Genomic DNA, 24,929 nt, shown 5'->3' on the forward strand with positions numbered 1-24,929 from the left:
ATATTAAAGAAGCTTATTAGTTATCAAGCATATCTAATGTCAGCGTATCTGTTAAAATTTTTTTTTTAACATTTATTTATTTTTGAGACAGAGAGAGACAGAGCATGAATGGGGGAGGGGCAGAGAGAGAGAGAGAGAGACACAGAATCGGAAGCAGGCTCCAGGCTCTGAGGCATCAGCCCAGAGCCCGACGTGGGGCTCGAACTCACGGACCGCGAGATCGTGACCTGAGCTGAAGTCGGACGCTTAACCGACTGAGCCACCCAGGTGCCCCTAATGTCAGCCTATCTGAAGCAAAACTGCACAAGTAAAACTTAGGAAGCTGGTTATTAATATTTATTTCAGAAAAACCAGGAAGAGTGAAATAGTAACAGTCACTCCTATTCAGTATCAGTATGTCTTAGAGGAAACAATACCTTGGGATAAAAAGTATGCATTGGTTTAACTTCAGCAGAACATCTCTCAGAAAACGTTTATGTCAAAAATTTAGACAAATTTGTGTGTGTATTTTAAACTAACACAGAACTGGCTTTGAAACAATTTGCCAAAGAGCCATTTGTTTTCAATTGGGAAGAAGTGCTGAATATTGAGTGGAAGGTATGCTAAACTGACATCTGCTACAACTTCGATGTAATTTTAAATATCATATTCATTAATGACTGAGACTAAATGTCTTTGTAAATTAATCCTGCTTAGTGAGTCTGAATATGCTATTCTTATTCACAGGAATGTTCAAAGATACTGGCTGCAACAACATATGGCATCTCATGCATTAAATACACTAAAATTCGTAGAGAAAGCAGAGTTTTTAAAGTGCAGGAATCTGTTACCAAGGAAAAGGGGGAGGGGGATGAGGGAATGACACACACACTTTCTCATGCAGTCGGGGATACAACATTCAAGTATCAAGTTCCAGATATAACATTCAAGTATCTTTTTAAAAACAAAGACATTTTTCTCAGTAACATCCTGCGCTGTCTAATTTCTCAAGTAAATCTTCCACCGAAAAGTCACGCTTTGAAGTAAATCTATGAACGCCCTGCTTCTTTCAACAAGAACAATTAACTGTGTTTGCCTTTCCAGAACAACCAGCTGGTTAACCAAATAGAGACAGAAACCAAACTTCCCCAGTCACCAGATGTCTTAATTTGGAACAGTTAGTAGCAGTGTGGAATAATCCAAAATTTTGAGTTGGTACTATATGTTTACTACTTCTTTTTATAAGTCTGAATAGACGTTTTTAAAAATTAAGCACATGCATTCTCTTTAATAACTGCAAAAAAAGGTGGGGGATAAAAAGAACCAATGCCTAGAGGCCATAACAGAATGATGTTAACATCTAAGAACCGGCCACTTGCATATTATATTATAGTTAGAAATTGATAAGCAATATCAACATTAAATCTGCTCAGAAGTCCTAAAGAATGACCCTTTTCAATAATTCAAAACCAAATCTTGAAGGATGGGAATGACATGAAGGCCTAGAACACACTGGATTCAGCAAAGAACACAGGCAAAGTCCTAGCTTTCATTGAGGCCAGTGGGGTGACAGACAGCTATTAGACAAATAACTAATTATAATAATGAAAAGTCAAAGTGGTATGAAAAATAATACTGGTTAAGGCCAGGAAAATGAGGCAGGACAAGCCTTTTGGATTCAGTCATTAAAGGAAAATCTCGGGGTGTCTGGGTGGCCCAGTCAGTCAAGGGTCTGACTCTTGTTTCAGCCCAGGTCATGATCTCACACTCAGTGAGACTGAGCCCTGGCGCTTCAGGCTCTGCACTGACAGCACAGAGCCTGTTTGGGATTCTCTCTCTCTCTGCCCTTCCCCTGTTCATCCCCTGCTCAAAATAAATAAATAAACTTCAAAAAATAAATAAAGGAAAATCTCTCCCATGAGGTGACATTTCAGCTGAGACCAGAAGGAAATGAGGGTGTGGGCTAAAAGCCTCCTGGGCAGAGAGAAACAGCAAGTGGTCCACAGCAGCTGAAGATGAGTCAGAGAAGGAAAGTGGTACAGGAAATAAGGTTAAAGAGGTAGCTGGAGACAAATAAGGGCTTTGCAGGGCCACAGTCGGAACATTCAATTTTATTTATCTTTAACGTTTATTTATTTTGAAAGAGAGAGAGAGAGGCGGGGGTGGGGGTTGGGGGGGGGGGGAGAATCCAAAGCAGGCTCCAGGCTCTGAGCTGTCAGCACAGAGCCCAACGCAGGGCTTGACCTCATGAACTGTGAGGTCATGACCCGAGCCGAAATCAGATGCTTAACTGAAGGAGCCACCCAGGCACCCGTATATTTTATTCTTAAGCGAGAAGGAAAGCCAGTTGAGAGCGTGAGAGATGTTTGTGGAGGGATTCCTCTGGCTGCTGCCTAGAGCATAGACCTTGGGGGAAGAATGGAAGTAAGTGAAAGGTTTGTGCAAAATTCTGGGCAGCAGATATAAAAGAGAGAAATGGCTGGATACAGGCCACAATTATGAAAGAGAAATAAACAGAATTTCCTGATTAGACTGCAAGTAGGGTATGGGGAGAGGTGACAAAGATGGATGATTCTTAGGTTTCTGGCCTGAGCAACAAGGCCAATGTTGGCATGTTACTTTTAGGGTAATCACAAGTTTTTAAGAAAATTACAAGATGGTTAATTAGATAATTAGACAAGTATCCAATTGCTTAAATAGTCTTTACTGATCGACCATGGTATATTAATACACTGGAATTCTACATGGCAATAAAAAACCATATACTACTGGTACATGCAACGATAATGGAAGAATCTCAGAACTGTTTAGTGACAGAAGCCTGAAACAGAAGGATACTATTATAATGTCACTTACACAGAATTTAAAAACAGGCAAAACAAGTCTAAAATGGTAGAAATCACAATACTGGTTATCTTTTGAGGGGGATACGGACTGGGAAGGACAACAGGAGAACTTTGTGGGTGGTGATTATGCACAGATATATGCATTTGAAAAACAAACAAACCATCATGGAGGAGAATGACCCCCTGCTTCCACCATGATTCTCACCTTGAGTGAAAAGCATCAATGGCTGAAAGAGGAAGAAGTGTCATGAAATCCCTTATTTGGCATAGGTAAGCAGGGCCTGCTAAAAGTTGACAGTGGAGGAGGAACAATGAGGAAAACTCTTCAGCATACCAGGCGCAATACTAAGCACAAGATATTAACAGCCCACCGCTGAAGAATTTCAAGTCTGTAGTGTACTAAAGGTAACCATAGCAACAACAAAACCCAAGCCAGCTCACCTACTGATTAGACTATTCAATCCTTAACACTAACAGTCTGATAGAAGCAGAGATGTGTCCACTTCCAGGAATAAATATTTTTTACCTCAGTATCTACTATTCTTCTACATACAATACCCAGAATTCAATTAAAAAAAAAAAAGTAAAAAAAGAAAAAAAAAAAAAGAGATGCACACAAGCAAGAAAAAAACAAATTGTCAAGAAATAAGGCAATGACTAGAAAAGACATGGAGATCACCCAAATAATGGACTTTAAAATGATCATGAATTGGCTATTAAAAACAAAACAAACAAAAAACAATAAATGATGGTGAGAATGTGAAGCAATTGGAACCCTTATACAATATCAGTGGGAATGTGAAATGTAGCAGCCTGTGAAAAAGTTTGGTAGTTTCTCATAAAGTTCAACATATGTTCATGCAAATATTTGTATAGGATTGTTCACAGTAGCACTATTCATAATAGCAAAAAACAACCCAAGTGTTTATTGATGGATGAGTGAATAAACAATATATGGCATACCCATGCAATGGAACATTATTCTGCCATAAAAAGGAATGAAGTCCTGCTAAATGTTACAACATGGATAAACCTTGAAAACATTATGCTAAGACCATATATTTAACACAAAAGACCACATATTGTATGATTCCATTTATATGAAATGTCTAGAAGAGGCAAACTTGTACATCTAAAAGATTAACGGTTGCCAGGGGCTGGGGGAAGAGGGAAATTTGAAGTGACTGCTAAGAGATATAAAAAACTATGGGAGTCAGTGGACAAAGAGTGACATTTAAAGCATTCAAAGAAAAGGAAAATTTGTCAACACAAAGCTCTATACCCAGCAAAAATACCTTTCCAAAAAAAAAAAAAAAAAAGGCTAAAAGAAAAACAATCAGAAAAAAGCTGAGAGGAATCATTGCCAGTAGTGTGCAAAATAAGAAATGTTAAAGAAAGTTATTCAGCCAGACAAGTACTGGAAATCTAGATTGACATGAAGGAATAAAGAGAACTGAAAATGGTAAATATGAGGGTAAATTTAAGACCCTGCTCTTCTTTTAAAAATCTCCTTAAAAAACAATTGGCTGTTTAAAGCAAAAAATACTAACAACATATTAGAGTGTTATTAAAAGTCAAATACATGACAGCATTAGTAAGAGGACGGGAGGGAAGAAATGGAAACATATGCTGCAATATATGTTCTTACACCACAATTTGTTATCACATTATCTAAAGGCAGACTTTATAGAAGTTAAAGAAGTACATTATTATATATATTATATAACACATATGACATCATATTATATTATATATATAACTATATTATATATATGATATTATACATTATTTGAAGGTAGACTTTACACAAGTTAAAGAAGTGCATTGTAAACCCTAGAGCAACAACTAAAGGAAAAAACAGGTAAAATTAGCAAACTAATAGTAGAGATAAAATGTAATTATAAAAACACTTAATCCAAAAGACAGCAAGAAAGAAGAAAAAAGGAACAAAAAACTAAAGAGAAAAATAAAAAAATCTAGAAACAACTAGCAAGATGGTAGATTTAAATCCAACCATATCAGCAATTACATTAAATATAAATGATCTGAACATCTCAATTGAAAGGCAGAGATTCTCAGGGGAAAGAGGCAAGACCCAACCATATGCTGTCCAAAGGAAAACTATTTTAAATATAAAGCAGATTAAAAGTAAATGGATAGAAAAGGATATACCATGCAAACATTAATAAAAGGAAAGCTACAGTGGCTTCTTAATACCAGACAAAGGAGAAGTCAGAATAAGAAATTGACTCAAAATTGATCATAGATGTAAACATGAGAGCAAGAACTACAGAATTCCAAGGAAAAACATAGGGAACCTATGACCATAAGATCGGTGGAGATTTCTTAGAATACAAAAAGCATGTACTAGAAAAGAAAAACTTGTTAATTGAAATTTAAAACTTCTGCTTTTTGAACAAGAGTGATATGGGGGACAGTGCATATGAAGATTTCACAGGAGGTGAGATAGTTTGCTGAAAGGTGTTAAGTGTGGTGTGAATGTGAGAGTGTCCTGACAGACCAGGGTACAAAGATGGTCAAAGAGGATCCCATAACTATCTCTTTGGTAGCTTTAACTAAAGCGGCAGTAGTAGGTAAGTAAGGTGTGGTGGGTGTCTTCAGGGAAATGAATCTAATTTTTGGGTGTAGTAACTCAGATGTCAGTGATAGCCCCTGCGTTTTTGGGTAAGTACTTTAAGGGCATTCCCTTCTCTCTCATATACAAAAAGGAAAGAGGGTAGCTGATAATTTGTGTATCCAAGGGCAGGGGGATTTATTAAGCTTTCCTTCAAGGTCTTAAAGATCAAACTATCTTGGTCATCCCAAACAATGGGGTATATGTGGAATACTCCTTAATGAACCAACAAGGAGAAATTTGGGGTCCAATTATGACAATAGCCAGCCAGCCCAAAAAAAAACCTGTAAGTGACATTTGCCTTTAGGGTTTGGAAAGTTGAAAATGTCTTGAAACCTTTAAACTAGGTACAGTCCCTGTTATGAGATTAAATGTCCTAAATATCAAACCTCAGTTTGGAAAAATTGTAATTTTTCCTTTGAGACCCTATGTCCTTCAATGGCTAAGATTTTCAACACGTAAACACTCTCTTTTTGTGAGGAGCATTGGAAGGGCAAGCAAAAAAGCAAATCGTCCACATATTGTAGTAATGGAGCCTTCAGAGAATTTTGTCATTTAAGTCAGCTTCTAAAACTTGTGAGAAGATAGACTCTCAGTGAAGCCCTGAGGCATGACTGTCTAGGAATACAGTTATCCTTCCCAGGTAAAGGCAAAAAGATATTAATTATCCCTACCAACAAGGATCTTTTAAAATCCATTGCATAAGTCAATCGAAGTTAAAAAAAAAATGCTTCTAGTAGGAATGGATACCAATAGCATGTGGAGATTAAGGATGACGGGGAGACAGGGACTTAGAATGTTATTTATTGCCCTAGGTCTTAGACAAATCTCCATCCTCAGCCACTCGATTTTTTGCAGGCAAAATAGGGTATTACGAGGACTGGTGCAAAGGATAACGAGTCCTTGAGACTTACCATCCTCTGTAATAAGCCTTATGCCCTGTAAGCTTTATTTATAGGATATTGTTTTTTTTGCTGGGAGAGTTTTTTGAGGGGTCAATCTGGATCTTAATGGGAGGGGCAATATGAACTCTGCCTACATCTGTTAACGATTTTGCCCAAAAAGTGGGGGTTACCAGGTTTAACAGCGGGGACGAGTCTGAAGTTTAGATTTCCTTGGCTTGTAGAGTGCAAGGAAGGGCAAAGAGGATGGAATTTTCCTAAGTGTTGGGATTCAAACTCAATGGTTATTTCCCTTTTGAGAGAAAAAAAATGGCAACATTAGATTTCTCCAGAAAATCTCCTTCTAATGTGTGGAAACTAAATCATTGAGGAGAAATGGGTAGCTCAACTTGCCAAAGTCCCAGACAAAAACATATGGGCTTAGAAATAGGCACACATTGTGGTTTATTTAAGACCCCCACTATCTGGGGCACCTGGGTGGCTCAGTCAGTTAAGCGTCTGACTTCAGCTCAGGTCATGACTTCACAGTTCATGGGTTCGAGTCCCGATTCAGGCTGTGTGCTAACAGCTCAGAGCCTGGAGCCTGCTTCAGATTCCGTGTCTCCCTCTCTCTCTGCCCCTCCCCTGCTTGCACTGTCTCTGACTCTCAAAAAAATGAATAAATGTTAAAAAAATTTAAAAAACAAAAGACCCTCACTGAGCATACATATTTTAATTATTTTGATTTTTCTTAAGTTTATTTATTTTTGACAGAGAGAGAGAGAGAGAGCAAGCGTGAGCTAGGGAGGGGGCTAGCTCTGAATCTGAAGCAGGCTCCAGGCTCCGAGCTGTCAGCACAGAGCCTGATGCAGGGCTTGAACTCACGAACCGTGAGATCATGACCTGCGCCGAAGTCAGACGCTTAACCAACTGAGCCACCCAGGCGCCCCCTGGGTGAGCATACATATTTTAGAGGAAGACTCTTTAATTGTAGTGTACTCTTTCAGTGTAGCTACTGATAGTGTAGCTCCTGAGTCCATTTCTAGCAATCTGTTTTCCAATGGCCAGGTTTTTTGCAGTAATGACACAGTTCTAGAAGATGGCTTTGGAGTTTCCATACTGGAAACCTTGGAAGTTACCTTTCCAAGGTAAAGACTCAAAATATTAGTTGTCTTTTTTTCTGGTGTCATCCTCTAGGGTGCAAGTAATTGATTAGCCAGATTGACAAAGTCAGGGATGCACACTGTCTCCCGTTCTATATGGGTTCTTTTGAGCAACAAGAAGAAGTCCTTGTTTGGGCCATTCACAAACATGGAATTAAAAGCCACCAGCGTGGATTCAACATCTATGGAAAGTCCAGAATTTTAAAAAATGATGTAGAGTCTGCTTTATTAGTCATGGACAGATTTAGTAGGCTTTTGAGTGTGTGCCTGAATTTTGTTCCAGTCCACGGGTTTGGGGAAGGCCCTAGGAATGGCTTCATGTGGCCTTTTGTCCAGTCTGCAAGCCTGATCATATAAAAGGGTTGGTGGTTGACTTAGTTTAAACTCTAGAGATTGTTTGGGATTTCCCCAAACAGCAGTTTTAATCCATTGCTACACTTTGACCTTCTCTGATACGCATGTGGGCTAACTGATAAGAAATGGAAGAGCAGTTTGGCGAGTTATACTTTCAATAATGAATTCCTCAACAAATGCATGGAGACCCCAGTTACCTTGGGAAAATTCTTATAGTCCTAACTTTGGCCTTTGTCCATGGAGTGTAGGAAATCTGGGGTGGTTTAGAATCCTCAGGTTTAATTTTGAAAGGGAAGGTTTTAATGAGATCAGTGGATGAGGTTTCAATAATAGGAAAGAAAGGAAGTTTAGAGAGAGGGTAAAGGGTTAAGAGAAGGCAAACAGGAAGATAGAGGAGGTAGAATAGTAAGGTTAGGAAAGACCTTGGTTAGCAGCAGGAACAGGCCTCTGGTGTTTTCTTCTTACACATTGTTAGTTATTTATTTGCTTTAATTTAGCAACAGTATTTTGTAAGGAAGCAATTTTAGAATCCTGAACACATTTGGAAGCTTCCAGATACCAATTAAAATAACCATCCCGCTTGGATTGTTTAGTATTGTAAACATGGTCTTCTAAATCAGTTCAGAGAAAAATAAGTTTGGGGAGATCAAAGTTTCCACATAATGGTCACTGGAGTTCTAGGTTGTCCTTAGTAAAACTGATTTAGTCAAACATGTGTGAGGAAGGGCTGTAATTTTTTAACATAAAACCAGCGAGGGTTCCCCAAGGGGGGGCCACCCTTAGAAAACTCAGATGACTGGGATCCCATTATCAGAAATAAGAGTACATACCAGAAGGACAATCCGCCCTTCTCCAGATCCCAAATAAAGTGAGAGAGCTCCACCAAAGGAGGCAGCTCAAGACCTGAGAGGAAACTTACCAAACTGAAAGTTACCTTGACTTGTACAAGCTATGAGTGCAAAGGGCTCAAGTGCAGGAAACTCACTTATTTCTGGAGGTTGGTGTTCCTGGTGATCACCTTCTTCAGATCTCACTTTGATACCATGTAATGTCTACCTAAGAGAAGAGAGATAAACTAAGGCAAAGTCGAGTTGCCAGAAATGGAGTTTATTCAGGAATAGTAGAGGAACTACAACTTGGGACATTCAAACGTCAGCGAGCTGTAGGAGTCCGCTGAAGGTTTTACTTGGGTTGCTTTTATGGGCAAGGAGTGTAAGAGGGGAAAGACCAGCAAGGGGCCAAGCAGCAAGTTCACTGGCTTGAAGATGGAAGACATTCTTGGTGGATGCTCATTGGTCAGAGGATAAATTTCAACCCTCTATAAATCAGATTATTTGTGAGAAGTCAGTCTCAGTCTTTTGAGTTCCATTTTCTGCGGGTGCATGTGTGAGGTTCTCCACTTCGTATCCTTCAGTTCCATTTTACATTAAAAATTTTCCAGTTTTATCTACATCAAGCGCAAGGGACACGTGGGGATGCCCAAAGGTGGATGCACAGCAGACATTTGGCTACAACAGGCTATAGCTTGGCGGAAATGTATGGAATTGGGTCATCAGATTACAGGTAGTAGGCAGTAGTTAAAAACTAGGAAAGTGGATAAACCTTCTGAAGGGAAATTATGCAGAATGCTATAAAACAGCAGGTCAAAAGTGGAACTCTAGAATACCATTGTTTAAAGAACGGGCCGACGAAGAATAAACTACAAGGGAGACAAAGAACAAAAGCACCAGAGGAAAATCAGAAAAGTGGCCAACCAACAGCTAATAGTAACTGATCATTAATATCTAGATCCAGCATCGGCCTCTTCATATGCATTGCTTCATTTAACCCTACCCAAAACCCTAAAAGCTAGGTCTGTTTATTACTGCTTTTTAGACTAGGAGACTGAGGCTTAGAGAAATAGGCCTTGCATGGTAGTTTAAAAGAATGGGTATATGCCCAGGTTCAAATCCTGGTGTCACAAGACATGTCTTTCAGCTTCCTATTCTTCAAACAGGGGTAACAGTTGCAACCTCAGAGGGTTGTTAAAAAGAATAACTTAATTACTACATCCTAAATGCTCAGAATGATGCCTGATACAGAAGAAGACCAGTAAGTGACCTAGAAGAAAAAAAAATTTTTTTCATTTATTTATTTTTGAGACAGAGAGAGACGGAGCATGAACGGGGGAGGGGCAGAGAGAGGGAGACACAGAATTGGAAGCAGGCTCCAGGCTCTGAGCCATCAGCCCAGAGCCCGACACGGGGCTCGAACTCACGGACCGTGAGATCGTGACCTGAGCTGAAGTCGGACGCTCAACCGACTGAGCTACCCAGGCTCCCCTAGAAGAAAATTTCAAAGAAATACAATAGTGTCAAATAACAAACCTGCAGAGTACACTATCAGATATAAATTCTACTATGTATAAGTAAACAAATACACACACACCCCTGCTGTTAATCATGACAACTGAGATTGAAGTGAAAATGCATACACATACGGGCGTGCGTGCGCATGTGCACACACGGGGCAGGAGAGTGAGAAAGACTAGATACTTCTAAGGTGAATTCACAAAATGAAATGTTCCCCAAAAAAGTCTCCAAACAGAAAGATACTTTAACATATTAATAATTCTTTAAGTTTCCACTGTTAACCAGTGTTATTCCGACACTGGATATCTTACAATCATGTCAATGTATCTCACACAATCAGACAATATCTTATAAATATTTATAGATTGACACTTTCCTTTACATTTTAAGGTAGATTCACTATTTAATACTCCAAATTGGGTGAATGTCCAAAAGGGATCTGCTGAAATGAAATCAAAATAATGGCAAAACCCTGAACATAACTATTTATAGTCTTGTACTTGTGTAAAGTTACAGTAGAACAGATGAGATTTCCTAACTACATTGTGCCATATCGTGGGAAGATCAGAATGTAGTTAAATTCTAAACTCATTTCCTCTCTTCTGAACATGTTGAAAGATCCTGATATCAGAGATAACCAACAAAAGGCATAATTCTTGAACCATCCTGCAAAAGCCGGATATTAAGAGAAAAAAAATTTCACACTTAACAGATCTGACGTGAAGGATAAAAAGGACTGAAAATAATGTACTGTCGAATGTAAGTTTAGGAAACACAGGAATATGTTTAGCTTAGACTTAAGCCATCAAACTCTTTTAATACTTGCCTTCCTTGCCCTTGGAATTAACTACTACTGCCCTCTAGCAAGAGGTCCAAAAATTAGAGAACGGAAAAAAATATTTATCATTCAGGACTTAGCTACAGTCTAAAGAGAAAGATGCTATAACTTATTAGTAATTATTCAAATTTCTGTTGTTAATCATGACAAGTGAGACTGAATTTTCCTTACTTGTTCTTTCCTCTCTTCCCCATGCAACATAAATTATCACCTCTATGTGAACTCCTGGATTTTATCTTCAACCCTGATCTCTCTCCAAAATTCCAACCCCATAGCTCTAATGTTTGCCCAGACCTCTACCCCTGAACATGCTGCCAAAACTCCAAGTTAAATATACCCAAAATAGGGGCGCCTGGGTGGCGCAGTCGGTTAAGCGTCCGACTTCAGCCAGGTCATGATCTCGCGGTCTGGCAGTTCGAGCCCCGCGTCAGGCTCTGGGCTGATGGCTCAGAGCCTGGAGCCTGTTTCCGATTCTGTGTCTCCCTCTCTCTCTGCCCCTCCCCCGTTCATGCTCTGTCTCTCTCTGTCCCAAAAATAAATAAACGTTGAAAAAAAATTAAAGAAAAAATAAATGAATATACCCAAAATATAACTCAAACACCTGTATTCTTCATCTCTGTTAACGATATGGTATTCTCAGCCACCTAGGCCCAACATCACAGAATCATCTTTGATTAAAGAAAGTCACAGGACAAGACTCAAGGAACTAAAAAAACCTCCCTTGAAAATCGCCCTTCACATCTATCTCATCACTGTTCACCCTGCCATTATCCTCCATTTTTTATCCAGTTTTCATTACCCCTCATCTGCAACTGAAATATGTTTTCTCTACACCCCTGACACACACACAGGACAGGAAATACTCAATTTAACCTCTAATTCCTGGAAAAAGATGGCAAGAATAGGACAAATTTTACTTCCTATGAGAGTAAGATCATATAAAAAAACGCTGTTCTTAGAAATTATTTTCATGTTGTAAAAAACACTGACATTCAGCCTGACACAAAGTGGAAAATAAAAGTAAACATGCGATGCCACAAACATTTTTTAAGTACATAAAACTACTTAATTTTTATAAAGTGACATATACATTCTTTTGTTTTTGCATGGGCTGCAGTCGTTTGAACTTGTGAATCCCATGCTGTATTTTACAGCAGCCCCAGACATATCAGTATTTTAACGGGTAAAATATCTTCCCTACAATAATAAAACTGCAAAAAAGGTTGCCATTCTCTCCAAGAATCCTATATTGTTTTCTTGAGTTATCTAGGTCATACCCATGCTTCAAGATCAAGCTCAGATTCTACCAGTACATTTTTCTTAACCTAAAGTAGGTTTATACTTACTCTGAATGCCAAAATATTGTCTGTTATTTACATAGCAGTAATCGCATACCAAATATATTGAAGTGTTATTTATCCCTAGCTGTTTTACATATTTATATTCGTTTCTGTCTACTATAGAGTATATATCTCTTAAGGACATGAACCATGTTTTCCAATTCTCTAGTATCAATCCTCTACCAGCCTGAGGCTAACTCTATAGCCTACCTCACAAAGTCCTACTTCCTGTGAGAGGTATATAAAAATACAAACACACACAAAACACACTCCATAGAGGACAAAGAGGCAAGGATAAGGAACTACACAGATATGTAAAACAACAACAAAGGTAGGATGCACGCGCGCACACACACACACACACACACACACACACACACACAAGCCACAGAGGCAGCCATCCCTTTTCTGGAGAAAGCAAAGAAATAAAGAAAAAGAAATAAATCAAACAGTATCAACACTGACATCCATGATACCCATAACCACAGCTTTGAGATCAATTCATCTCAACCTATAAAGTTACAGAAAACACCATGAAGGGAGAACTGAGGAAGCTAAGAAAAGGCTTGGGATTTGGGAACATCACTTTACCATCGCACATAGTACCCTAGAAGCAGAAAGCATTCAATAAACACCTGCTGGTGTGAATGTAATTTAATAGATATTCTTACATACCCAAATTCTGGAATTAAACTATGTTCAAAATGCTATTCTTGCACGAAATGAGTTATAGGATCAAATTATCTCAAATTTCCAGAATAATGCAGTAAATACTATGTGCTTTGCTTATATACATACGTTTTTGATGCCAAAAAGAGATACATCCACATTTTAATCATTCAAGATTTCCAAAATAACCCAATGATTCATAAATTGTATTCTTCCTATTTTTAGAATGGCTCAAGGGATTTGTGTGATTCTCAAACTCCTTTCTTAATTCCTAAGAAAAAGTTCAATTTGATTTTACAATCTTAGGGGGAAAAAAGAGGGGAGAATTTACAGGGAATAAAGTAGCTCTGTAAAAATAATTCAGTGCTACGTTAAATACAAATAAATGATAGGCTAATGGAATCACAAGTTTAAAAAACCTAACCATTACGAAAACTTTAGCTTCAATATCTCCTTTCTTCCTTTCCTGAAAATAGATGCCTGTCATGCATGGTAACAACTTAAAAGCCCAAGTAACACAGGGCTGAAGGATTCACGAAGAAAGGGAAAGACTCTAATTGAATAAGAACCAAGATGAAAATATCCTGACAAGTGGCCAAGAATTGGAAACACAGTGGGAAATAAAGGAACATGTCTTTGTGGTGAACTTGGTTGATATGAGTGAGCTGAAAAGGGGTTATGGGAAAAGACCTGCACTGGAAGTGAGGGAGCATGTTTTTGTTTGTTTTGTTTTGGGGGGGTTTTTTTTTGCACATGACCTTTAGTAAATCACTGAATCTATTCTGCATCTTGGTTTTCTCACACTTCCACTTATTCTTCTTACTGGCTCTTTTGTATCCATCAACGATATTAATAGTAACTAAGATATATTGAACTCTTGTTGTATCCAAGGTGCTATTCTGAATGCTTTCTATGCATTATATCTCATTTAATCCTGGGGACAGCCCTATACAGTAAGTACCTTATTTACCCATAATTAGGAAAGTGGGGCTTAGAAACAGCAGGTGATTTGCCAAAGATCACATGGTTCACAAATGCATAGCAGGGACTGGAACTGAAATCTGATTTTAGAGCCCACACTCTTAAATGCTTTCTTACGCTGACCCCCAAATGATATAAAAGACATGGTCTACAAAGCATTTTTAAATGGCCACTCAAATGTAAGGTTGTTATTATAATTCTCATCTGCACCAAATGGATCAATATCATTTATATAACCAAGCAACATACAGTTAAAATGTTTAAAGCATACACATGTGGAAAGTCTTAATACCAGCAAAAATTTAAGATAAAAAGCAGTATCAAATGATGTGAAGTTCAGCATAACTTTTAGTTGTCTGGACATGCAAATTTCCAAGTACTTCTACAAGCTTAAAAAAGGATTTAAAATCTATATATGCTATAAGATATAGTAAATTTAACACATAAGCCTTGACCTAGAGCTTTTTCTCTCCTAGCTATTATTTCACATTCCTACTTGATGAATGATATGGAATAAAATCAGAGAAAGATATTTAATAGGGTTTGTCAGGCACTGTTTTAAGCACTGCACAAATATTTACTCATGTAATTCTCAGAACAGCCTATGAAGTACTTGCAATTATCCCATTTCATGGACAGATAACTGAAACGCAGAAGGGTTACATGTAAACAGCCCGAGATTATAGAGCTACTAATTGCAGTCAGTGCTCAATTCAGGCAGTTTGGTTTAAAAATCTGTGCTCTTAACCGCTAGCTCTGCTATAATTCAAGAAATGGTGAAAATTTTTTTTTAAAAGACAATAAAAAGTAATCATAACAATGATCACGAAGAATGCCCACAAAGAGAATAGAGTCATCACCTATCTCGGCATCCACACTAACACTAAGGAAAATGTAAAATAAATATTAACTGACATGATAAATGAAGTAATATAAATTATCAGTTTTAGTTATAATGGCACACTAAGCTTACTAGTCTTTGAAAGAAGAGGTTTCTTTTAATTTTCATGTGAGACTGGGATACCTGTGGCTCAGTTGGTTAGGTATCTGACTTTGGCTCAGGTCATGATCTCATGGTTCATGAGTTTGAGGCCTGCACTGGGCTCTCTGCTGTTAGCACAGAGCCCACTTTGGATCCTGTCTTCCTCTCTCTCTGTCCCTCCCCTGCTCGCATGCATGTACTCTCTCCCTCTCTCTCTCTCAAAAATAAAAAAATAAATATTAAAAAAATTTCCTATGAAATGATATTGTTAGCAAATGACATTTGGAGACTAATATTCGTTAACATTAACTTAAGAGACTTGCTCAACAGGATTTTTATCATTTCTTGGTCCATTCAACATATGAAGAGGCAAAAAAACTGTGGTAGAGCTCTAAAAAAAAAAAAAAAAATCACATGAGCTAGTGGAGCTCACAACAGAATTAATGATAAATTTGAACCCTTTAAAAGTACAACAGAGGGCATCTAGGTGGCTCAGTCAGCTAAGTCCAACTCTTGATCTCAGGCCTTGATTTCAGGGTCGTGAGGTCAAGTCCTATGTTGGGCTCCATGTTGGGAATAGAGCCTACTTAAAAAAAGTACAGTAAATACTTAATATGATCTTAATAAAAGAATCACATTTTGCGAAGGACTATAGTATTTGTCATTTCATGAGATTGTCACAATTGTGAGAGTTTAAGTAAGACAAGTAGTAGTATTATACTTACAAATAAGTAAATTAAAGTTCAGCAAAGTTAAACATTTTGTATGCTCTAGATAAAAAGAGCTTTTTCTTTCTTTTTTTTTTAATTTTTAATGTTTATTTATTTTTGAGAGAGGGAGACAGAGCGTGAGTGGGAAAGGGGCAGAAAGAGAAAGGGAAACAAAGAATCTGAAACCGGCTCCAGGCTCCGAGCTGTCAGCACAGAACCCAACGCAGGGCTCGAACCCACAAACTGTGAGATCACAACCTGAGCTGAAGTTGGACGCTTAACTGACTGAGCCACCCAGAGTGCCCCAGAGCTTTTTTTTTTTTTTTTTCAGTTTATTTATTTATTTTGAGAGAGAGAGAGAGAGAGAGAGAGAGAGAGAGAGAGAGAGAGATGGGGAGGGGCAGAAAGAGAGGGGGAGAGAGGATCTGAAGTGAGCTCTGTGCTGACAGCAGACAGCCCAATGCAGGGCTCGAAATCACGAACCGTGAGATCATGACCTGAGCCGAAGTCAGACACTTAATCGACTGAGCCCCTCAGGCACCCCAATAGAAAGATGTCTGACTCCATGTGCTTCTTCTATCACATCATGCTGCCAACAACTTTATGCTTATGCTTTTCAAGTTGTTTCATGACAATTAATGCTTAGGCAAGAAAATTTGGAAAATAATAAAGAGCACATAATGAAGGTTATGATCCTTAAAATGTAAGAGTTTTCCTAAAGATCTTGTTTTATGATGTACAGTATATCTAGCTGAAATGATGAACCAGTTAACTCAGCCAAAATGGACTTGAAATCCAAGAAAAAAAATCTGCATTTAAAGTTAGATAAATCCACATACGTATCGTGATGAGCACCGGGTATAGAATTGTTGAATCAGCACACTGTACACTGAAACTAATAGAACACTGTTAACTATACTGGAATTAAAATAAAAAACGTAATAAAAAAACACTAAGTGAATCCAATTTTAAATGCTTAAATGGGAAATAATGTGACCCTGAAATAGTACTATTTTTCAAGAGTAAAAAACAAAAATCACTTCTAACCACCATTTACCTCAATCATTTAAGTTTCTTCTACACCAAATAAGGCAACTTATAAAATCAAATGATTCTGTTTGATGATTGGGAAACCCAAGGAAGTTTTTATTTTCTGAGAAATGCTAGCTTCCCAGAGATGATCAGTTTCAAAGATAGTTCACCTAGATTTGATTATTACCAAACCAAGGCACAGAAAGGGCGGGGGAACCAAATAGGAACATTCAACAAGTGAAATTACTTAAAATGGATTACTGGGATAATTCTCTTTTAATTCTTTTTATTTTTGAGAGAGAGAGAGAGAGAGAGATAGTACAAATGGGGGAGGGGCAGAGACAGAGGGACAGAGGATCCAAAGTGGGCTCTGTGCTAACAGCAGAGAGCCCAATGTAGGGTTCGAACTCATGAACCATGAGATCATGACGAAGTTGGATGCTTAACCGACTGAGTCACTCAGTGCCCTACTGGGAGAATTTTTTAAAACATCAGTTACATAATTAGTCATCAGGAAAATGCCCAATAAACTGTACTTTGTACAAAAAATAAAAATTTCATAGCCTACGTGCCTGGGGCATCCGACTTCAGCTCAGGTCATGATCTCATAGTTTGTGAGTTCTGGTCTTAAGTCGGGCTCTGTGCTGACAACTCAGAGCCTGGGCCAATTTCACATTCTGTGTCTCCCTCTCTCTGACCCTCCCTGACCACACTCTGTCTCTCTCTGTCTTCTTCAAAAATAGACATTAAAAATTTTTTTTTCTAGCCTATAAACTGTATACTATACCCTCACATCCCTAAGTCAGGTGACACGCATTGGACTCGCAAAGAAGATGACCTAAAACTAGTTTTGCAACCACTAGCTTGACGTCCATTTACAGGGAATAAAATCACCAAAGTGAAAACGCTTAAAAAAGAATTTCTTTAGAAGTTATTTGTGAAAAAGTATTGTGGAATTCTCTCCTTGTTCCCATTTTACCCAAGCATGAGTAGCTCAAACTCAGATCTTGATCTGGTCCCCTGTAGACTATGGATATAGAATCCACACTTGGCAAAGTCTAAGACTGTGGCTGGCTACCTACTCAGAGAACAAAAGAAAATGGCTGCATTACATGGTTATTGGTCTGTACATCTAGACTTTGTCAGGGCAAAGGATACGAAGCTTTTTCCTGCGGACCTATGATAGCATTGGTATGGGGCCAGCTTAAAAAGTACTTTGTCCAATAAGGTCTAGAGACATGTGGCTGCCATGGAGAGCTCACAGGGTGAAGAAACTAAACGCTGCGGGCTGAGAACAAATCTTAAGCAGCTGACTAAGTATCATAGCAGAGACTAATTCATCAGCAGATCACTAGTGAGGCACACAACTAGACATTAGGTGTCACTTTGTATCAGAGTTCTAGCCCAAGCAACATGAGAAAAAGTAATATAGGTAACTTCCAGGCCTTGCCCATATAGATGGCCCACATGTGCTTCTCCTTCCAACTCCATACACAAGGCACAGAGATCTTTACTGAATAGTTCTTACGTAATGAATGCCTACTCAGAGCTGGGCTCTTTTTCATCTTCATTCATACTGAATGGTAACAAACCTGACTCATGAGATCCTGTCTCCTAATTATGATTCCTAAGGAGACACAAGAGCAACAGTTGGGCTATCTTCTTCTGAAGATATGACCAAAGCCTAAAGTCATCAGAGCTGCTGTCTTGCTGGGGGAATTGGAGAGAATCAATGATGAGGGACTGTCAGTCCAGTTCTCCATGAAGCCGAGTGCACATTCTAGCCATAGGAACAATGGGACCTAGAGTAGTTACCGGGTTGCTTAAATGGCTTCCTTATAATGAATCCCCATCATCTGAGGTCATGCTTCTTAAACTGGAGGACACACCAATGACTAGAGTAAACTGGCTATTATAAGCCACAAGTCTAAATCCCTAGAATAGCAAAGTTATGATGTGGCAACTAATTCAGAAGAATATCAAACACGGCATATTATGAAGTGGAATACAAAAATCACATGAATTTTTAAAATAGAAGGGTAAAATTCAAAGAAATTTCATTCTTTGAAGGTGTTAATGCAGGCTTTGTGTTCAGCTATCACTGGAATATTCATTTACCACTATTTTCCTGAGGAAAAGTTGGAGAAGTACCAACCTATATGAAATGAACTTAGTTCATTTCACAGCAATCTGGAAGTCTTTTTTTCCCCCCTTATAGCACATCCTGTTAGACTTTAAGCCACACTAGAATAGGATGTTTTACCCTTCTTTATATCCTTTGTAGTAAACCTAAAAGATGGCCCTCAAAGATACCCAAAACCTGATTCCTATAAATGGTTCCATCCTTAAGGAGTTATGTAACTAAGATCTTGGGATGGAGAGATTATTTTGGATTATCTAGGTGAACCTAAATGTAAGCACAAGTGCCCTCATAAGAGGAAGGCAGAGAAAGATTTGACCACAGAAGACAGCGTGATGATGGAAGCAGAGATTGGAGTTCCGTGCTTGGAAGATGAAGGCACCGTAAGCCCAAGTAATATAAGCAGCCACAAGAAGCTGAAAAGGGCAAGGAAATGAATCTTCTGCTCAGATCTTCCAGGAGGAACTGGCACTGAGAAAAGTAGTTATGTGAGCTGAGCTATTTTCACTTTATGCTATCTATGCCCATCCAAGGTAGAATACAAACCAGATGAGTAACACACTTGCATTTATAGGAAACACTGTCCTGAACTCTGAATAAATAGGTAAGAGGGGCCATACAGGCTTAAGACGAATTTTGGAGTTTCCAGACTGGTGACCATGAGAAGACTGGAGACAGTAATATACCTAGAAAGGGCATGGAAGCTTCGCACCCTTTCTGCACACCTTGCTCTATGCATCTCTTCCATCTGGCTGTTAGGTCATATGCTTTATCATATCCTCAATAAGCTGATAAATGGGGGTGCCTCGGTGGCTCAGTCGGTTAAGCGTCTCGATTTTGGCTCAGGCCATGATCTCACGGTTGGTGAGCTCGAGCCCTAAGTCTGGGTCTGCGCTGCCAGCACGGAGCCTGCTTGGGATTCTCTCTCCCTCTGCCCCTCCCCCGCACCTTCTCTTTCAAAACAAACGTCAAATGAATAAGCTGATAAATGTTTGTGAAGTCGATCAAGAGAGACACTGGTGGAAGCTCTTCAAGCAGGGGTTATTAAAGCCTACAGTGCTGGAAGCCATGCAACCAAAGCCTCTGCCAGGGTCATCCTTTGTTGATGATGAAGAATATCATGGACACCTCGCATTGCAAGTGTTACTCATCAAGCCAGACAACAGATGATGGAAAATCTGGTTGAAAGCATCCTGGTCTTTCTCAATGGTCTTCCCATTCCTAATCAAGTGCTACCTAAATGATTTATGAAGGCTGAGGGTTCAGTGGGATTGAAAACAGCAGACTAAATGGGGGGGGGGGGGAAATCTTAAAAAAAAAAAATAGCTCACGCTTACGTGATAGCAGGCTGCATATTACCACTGCATATTACCACTGTACCACATACAGAATATATAAAAATATCTATCAAAAAAATCTATGCTATTTAATGCTAGTCTGGCCTCCACAGGAAAGAATCTGAAAAGCAGAAAAACATAGAAACTTAACATCAGTAATTTATATATTATATCCAGTCTCTAATTTGGTCCTTACAACTCTAGATAGTAGTCATGTCTGGTATTGATTTCAATTCTGCAGTTGAGGAAGATGTGGCTGAAAAGGTGGAAGCGGCTCCTAGTCCAAGGTCTTCTACCAGATGATCTTTTACATCGATAATATCAATATACCTATGGGTCTGTTGCACTGGCTTCTGAAATAACTTCAAGCTCGGAAAGAAAACAGATGCCACATTTTACAACAGCATATTTTAATTTTATGTCCTCGCAAACCGAATGCCACACTCAAGTTTGTCAAGAGACGGGCTGAAGAAAACATGTGGACGAGTTACTAAGCAGTCTGTTCCTTTGCGTGAAAATGAGAACAGTAATACTACTACCCCTTAGATTACTGTGTGGATTATATGAAATATACGCACAGTGCTTAACATAGCTGGTCTCACAGTCTGTGTTATATGTTACAGGACGGCTCTTCCCAAATTAAAATTTGCTTTCCGACCTCGAAAATTAACAAACTCGAGAGGTAACAAAAGAGTGAGGCACAGGAGAAAAATAAAAACAGGCCCTGGGTACCCTTTCTTGAACACTAGGTGAACGGCGCTTCGCTTTTACCGAAAGATAACCTACAGGAGACGCTGGGGCCAGCGATCCCAAAACCTAACCCGCGTTAAGGACGCGGAGCAGGGACAGCACGGGTGCGGTCCAGGGGCTCCCACCCCGCACCAGAAGCTTCAACACGTGTCTCTCTCCTCCCAGGCCCTCCCCACTTCCCTCAGAACTCCTCGTGCTACAGAATCAGCGACTGTGGCTTTCTAGACTCAACCTACACTGTCGCCGTCCGTCAGAGACCTGCCCGTCAAAGAGCCCGACCGGTCCCGGTGAAATATACCTCAACTGCAAGCCCTCAACCGGCGCGGGAGGAAACGCGAGGTCTGTCAAGGCGCACAGCGTTACGACCGGAACTCCACCCCCTACGTCTCCGATAGGCTAAACGCGCAAAGGAAAATGCAGAGCATTGGTCAGCAGCAGAGAGGCGGGCCATAGCTCCGGGGAAGCGTAAGAGGAGGGGGGGAGGGACAACGAAGTGCCAGGAGCCAGCCTCTCTCCGGATTGGGCGAAAACAGGACGACTGCGAGTAAACTCAGTTTACGTATAGCCCCGCACAGTACGGCCCCTTTTACGTTACGTTAACGGAAGTTTCAACGATTCATTGGTTGTGATGGTTTACGCCTCCTGGCTGCGTGGCCAATAAAGGGCAAGAATAAAGCGGTTTCCGCCTCTTTTTCGGGCGACTGAGCCATTCAGTTGACTTTGGACAACGTGACTTCCTTCTTTTGGATGCTGTAACTTCCACTGAGCCAAATTCAGGTAGAGAAATTGTTACAATGACTACGAAGATTTTACTGTGAGTAAGAAATACTTAATAGTTAGGGTCCTGAAATACCCACGTACTCTCATAACTTCTAAGTATGACTTAAGTGTTTGAACGCAAAGAAACTGCTCTTTTGCACCTTTTGCGTCGGCTGTGTCATTGGCCGAAAGAGCTATCAATTTGAAAGTAGCTCTGCCTCCGCCCCAAGGAACTCTAGGATTTGTAGTCCCGGACGCTCAAGTTCTGTCGCTTTAAATGTGGTTGTTGCTGCTAGGTTCTTCCTTATGATTAACACCCACTGACGTTTACTGTGGTTTTGATGTGTTCCGTTGTGCTTTTTATCTTTTCACCGATCAGCACCGTTAAAGCTGAAAGACACTTAGAGAAACTGAAAAGACTTGATGTGTGTTGTAAAGATAAATAGTAGTGTTTGAAACATTTTACAGCTTGTGCTTGGGCGCTGTGCTAGATGTTCGTAAATACCGTATTAAGTGAATAGTAAGATTGTTGGTTTGTAAAAATTTTGCCATTGCCACAAAACGGTCTTTGATTTTCATATTAGTCTACATTCGCGAATATTTGAAAAGTACCCTAAATTTGGCAGTTAATATACTGTTTCGGTGTGGGTAGCAGCTGCTCACATAAATCAAGTGTTGATAGGACAAGAAGAACTGGCTGCCGTCATGACAGGAAAATAGTGCTATAGTTTAAAATGTTAAGCATGACCAATCTCAGAAGGTTACACGCATTGTGCATTATTCAAGATTGCGTTATGAAGTCCATTTTCAATCTTCATGGAAACATTATGTTTGTTTAAGGCAGGGTTTCGCTACATTTATTGAATCATGAACTTTCACTTCCCTGGGCCCATTTGGTAATATTACATCACTTTTGTGTTTGGCAAAAGTAAAAATCAACGTATAAATACCAAAAACTTCTCCTGAGTGGCCTTTTCCCTTTCGACATTTTTTACCCTAATTAATAGGTAATGTGAAGTGTTTAATTTGTGTAAGAAAAAAACACGATTTTATGATGTATAATAGTTCCACATTCTGGATTTAAAGTTAAGTACATTTTAAAGCCAAGCAAAAACTGCTTTTATGACTGATGTTTGGAATTATTACATTTTTGTTTTAAAAAAATCAAATTATTTTTATCATTTTTTTGTGTGTCTTGTTTCTAAATGACCAAGAGTATCAGATTGTTTGTAAATACACCATGGAAGATAATATTTCTTTTTATTCACAGTAAATGAAGAGCCAAACTGAGTGTAATCAACATTTCTCCTTTTAATACTCTATATCATGTACTAAGTGAAATCTGTGAATATAAAAGTTACCCTGAGGCAAAAATTCAGAATTATAAGTTTTAATGCTTTCCATTATCTAGCATTTTAGTGTTATTTTTCCTTTTGCCTCCTAATTTATTACTTTTAAGTTTATTATGTATTTTAGGAGAGAGAGCGCGCGCGCGCATGTGTGAGTGAGGGAGGGGCAGAGAGAGAAAGAATCCCAGGCAGGCTCCACACTAAGCATGGAATTCGACACAAGGCTCAGTCTCACGACTGTGGGATCATGACCTGAGCTAATATCAGCAGTCGGACGCTAAACCGACTGAGCGACCCAGGTGCCCCTGCCTCCTAATTCAAATTAGTGGTTCACATTTGGGATATAAATGAAATTCAGATGACCAAGAAAAAAAAAGCATTAAGAACTGCAGGTGTCAAGACTACTAGTGTGGTGAGGAGCAGTGTTTAACTGAGTGATGAGTCAACTGAGTGACTGAATCGTGAGCACTTTTGGCTAATCTGTATTAACTGTCCTAAGTGCTCACTCTTTGGGAAGCTCCCAGAGTGTCCCACTTAAAGAGCTTAAATCGTTATTTGTTGAGAATGTAAGGATAGAAATTGAAACAGGTGCCATTACTGCCTTTTAAGATGTGAACCTTGGAATCCTTTTTATATAGTGTCTATATGGGAAGTAGGTTAAACAATGGCCTCAAAGGGAGATAAATGCAAGAGGAGTCTTGAGGTACAGGAAGAGAATACTACTACCTGTTTGTATTTACTTTTTAATCTCAACTTTTTTCTTTCCATTTTTGTGTCTTAAAAAATTGTGCACATGATATAACAGTATAGACTTCTTGAAATCTAGCTTATCCAGTTTGGAATGAATGGTAAAAAAATTTTTTTTTACTGGGAATTATGTGATCAAAATAGTCTGGAAGTGTTAAAGAAAAAAATATTCACGATACTATTAAAGACAGGAAGACATACTTTATTCGTGGGGGGCTATTGTGGTGGGGTTTTGTAATATGGGAGAGAATTGAGCTCAACTCTGAATGCATAAGTAGGAATTTATAGCCAGTGAGCAGGGTGTGGAGGTCAGTGGATGGAAAATTATGAAGAAGAAACATTGGGGTGTGGAGGATTATTGCTAGATTGAATCAGCAGTGTTCTTGCTGAAAACAGGCTAGGGTAATCAGACCTCACCTGGGGGATAGTGAAGGCGAGGAACCCAGTCAGATAGGGTTAAACTGACTTAGCATTCTTACTAGAATTGGACATTATAAGGAAGGACATGGGAGCCCAAGGTCAGGCCTACTCAAAAAAAGAACACGTATATGTGTATAACCCCACAGACACTCTCCTATATACACACAAAAATATTTGTATTTGCTATTAAAATACAAAGTCCAGGGGCACCTGGGTGGCTCCGTCGGTTAAGCATCCATGACTCTTCATCTCAGCTCAGGTCATGATCTCACAGTTCGTGAGTTCAAGCCCCACATCAGGCTCTGCACTGATGGCATGGAGCCTGCTTGGGATTCTCTCTCCCCCTCTGTCGCTGCTCCTCCCTCCCCTGCTTGGGCTCTCTCTCTCAAATAAGTTAAAAATTTTTTTAAATACAAATTATGCATAATACTTAGAAATACTTATGTTCAATCACTATACCAAGGCTCAACCAAAGACATGGAACCATTAGGAAATATATATTAAATTTTTTGCAAGGAATTGACTTGCACAATGTTGGGGACTGGCTAGGGGGCAAGTGTGAAATCTGTAGAGCTGGCTGTGAAGAAAGGCAAACTGAAATTCTCGGGCATGAGCTGAAGTTGTAGTCCACAGGCAGAACTTCTGGAAAACCACCTGAGTCAGGCC

General features: G+C 39.2%; 1 protein-coding gene across 6 annotated transcripts in view; it reads right to left on the reverse strand.

Moving 5' to 3' along the window:
* WDR89 (WD repeat domain 89) overlaps positions 1–21,427 on the reverse strand; it is a 38,080-nt gene extending 16,653 nt beyond the window's left edge. The window contains exons 1-3 of one of the 6 annotated variants that reach the window (XM_015068129.3): positions 21,287–21,417; positions 20,435–20,607; positions 8,844–8,914 (exon numbers count right to left, since the gene is read on the reverse strand). The gene's annotated coding sequence lies outside the window, so the exon portion shown is untranslated. Of the gene's footprint in view, positions 1–8,792; positions 8,915–20,434 lie in introns of those variants that run through there. The other 5 variants (XM_015068128.3, XM_053224545.1, XM_027065876.2 and 2 more) reach the window with 5 other exon arrangements.
* Positions 21,428–24,929: the final 3,502 nt, after the last annotated feature.

Source organism: Acinonyx jubatus, chromosome B3 (genome assembly GCF_027475565.1).
Source record: "Acinonyx jubatus isolate Ajub_Pintada_27869175 chromosome B3, VMU_Ajub_asm_v1.0, whole genome shotgun sequence".
Taxonomy (NCBI): domain Eukaryota; kingdom Metazoa; phylum Chordata; class Mammalia; order Carnivora; family Felidae; genus Acinonyx; species Acinonyx jubatus.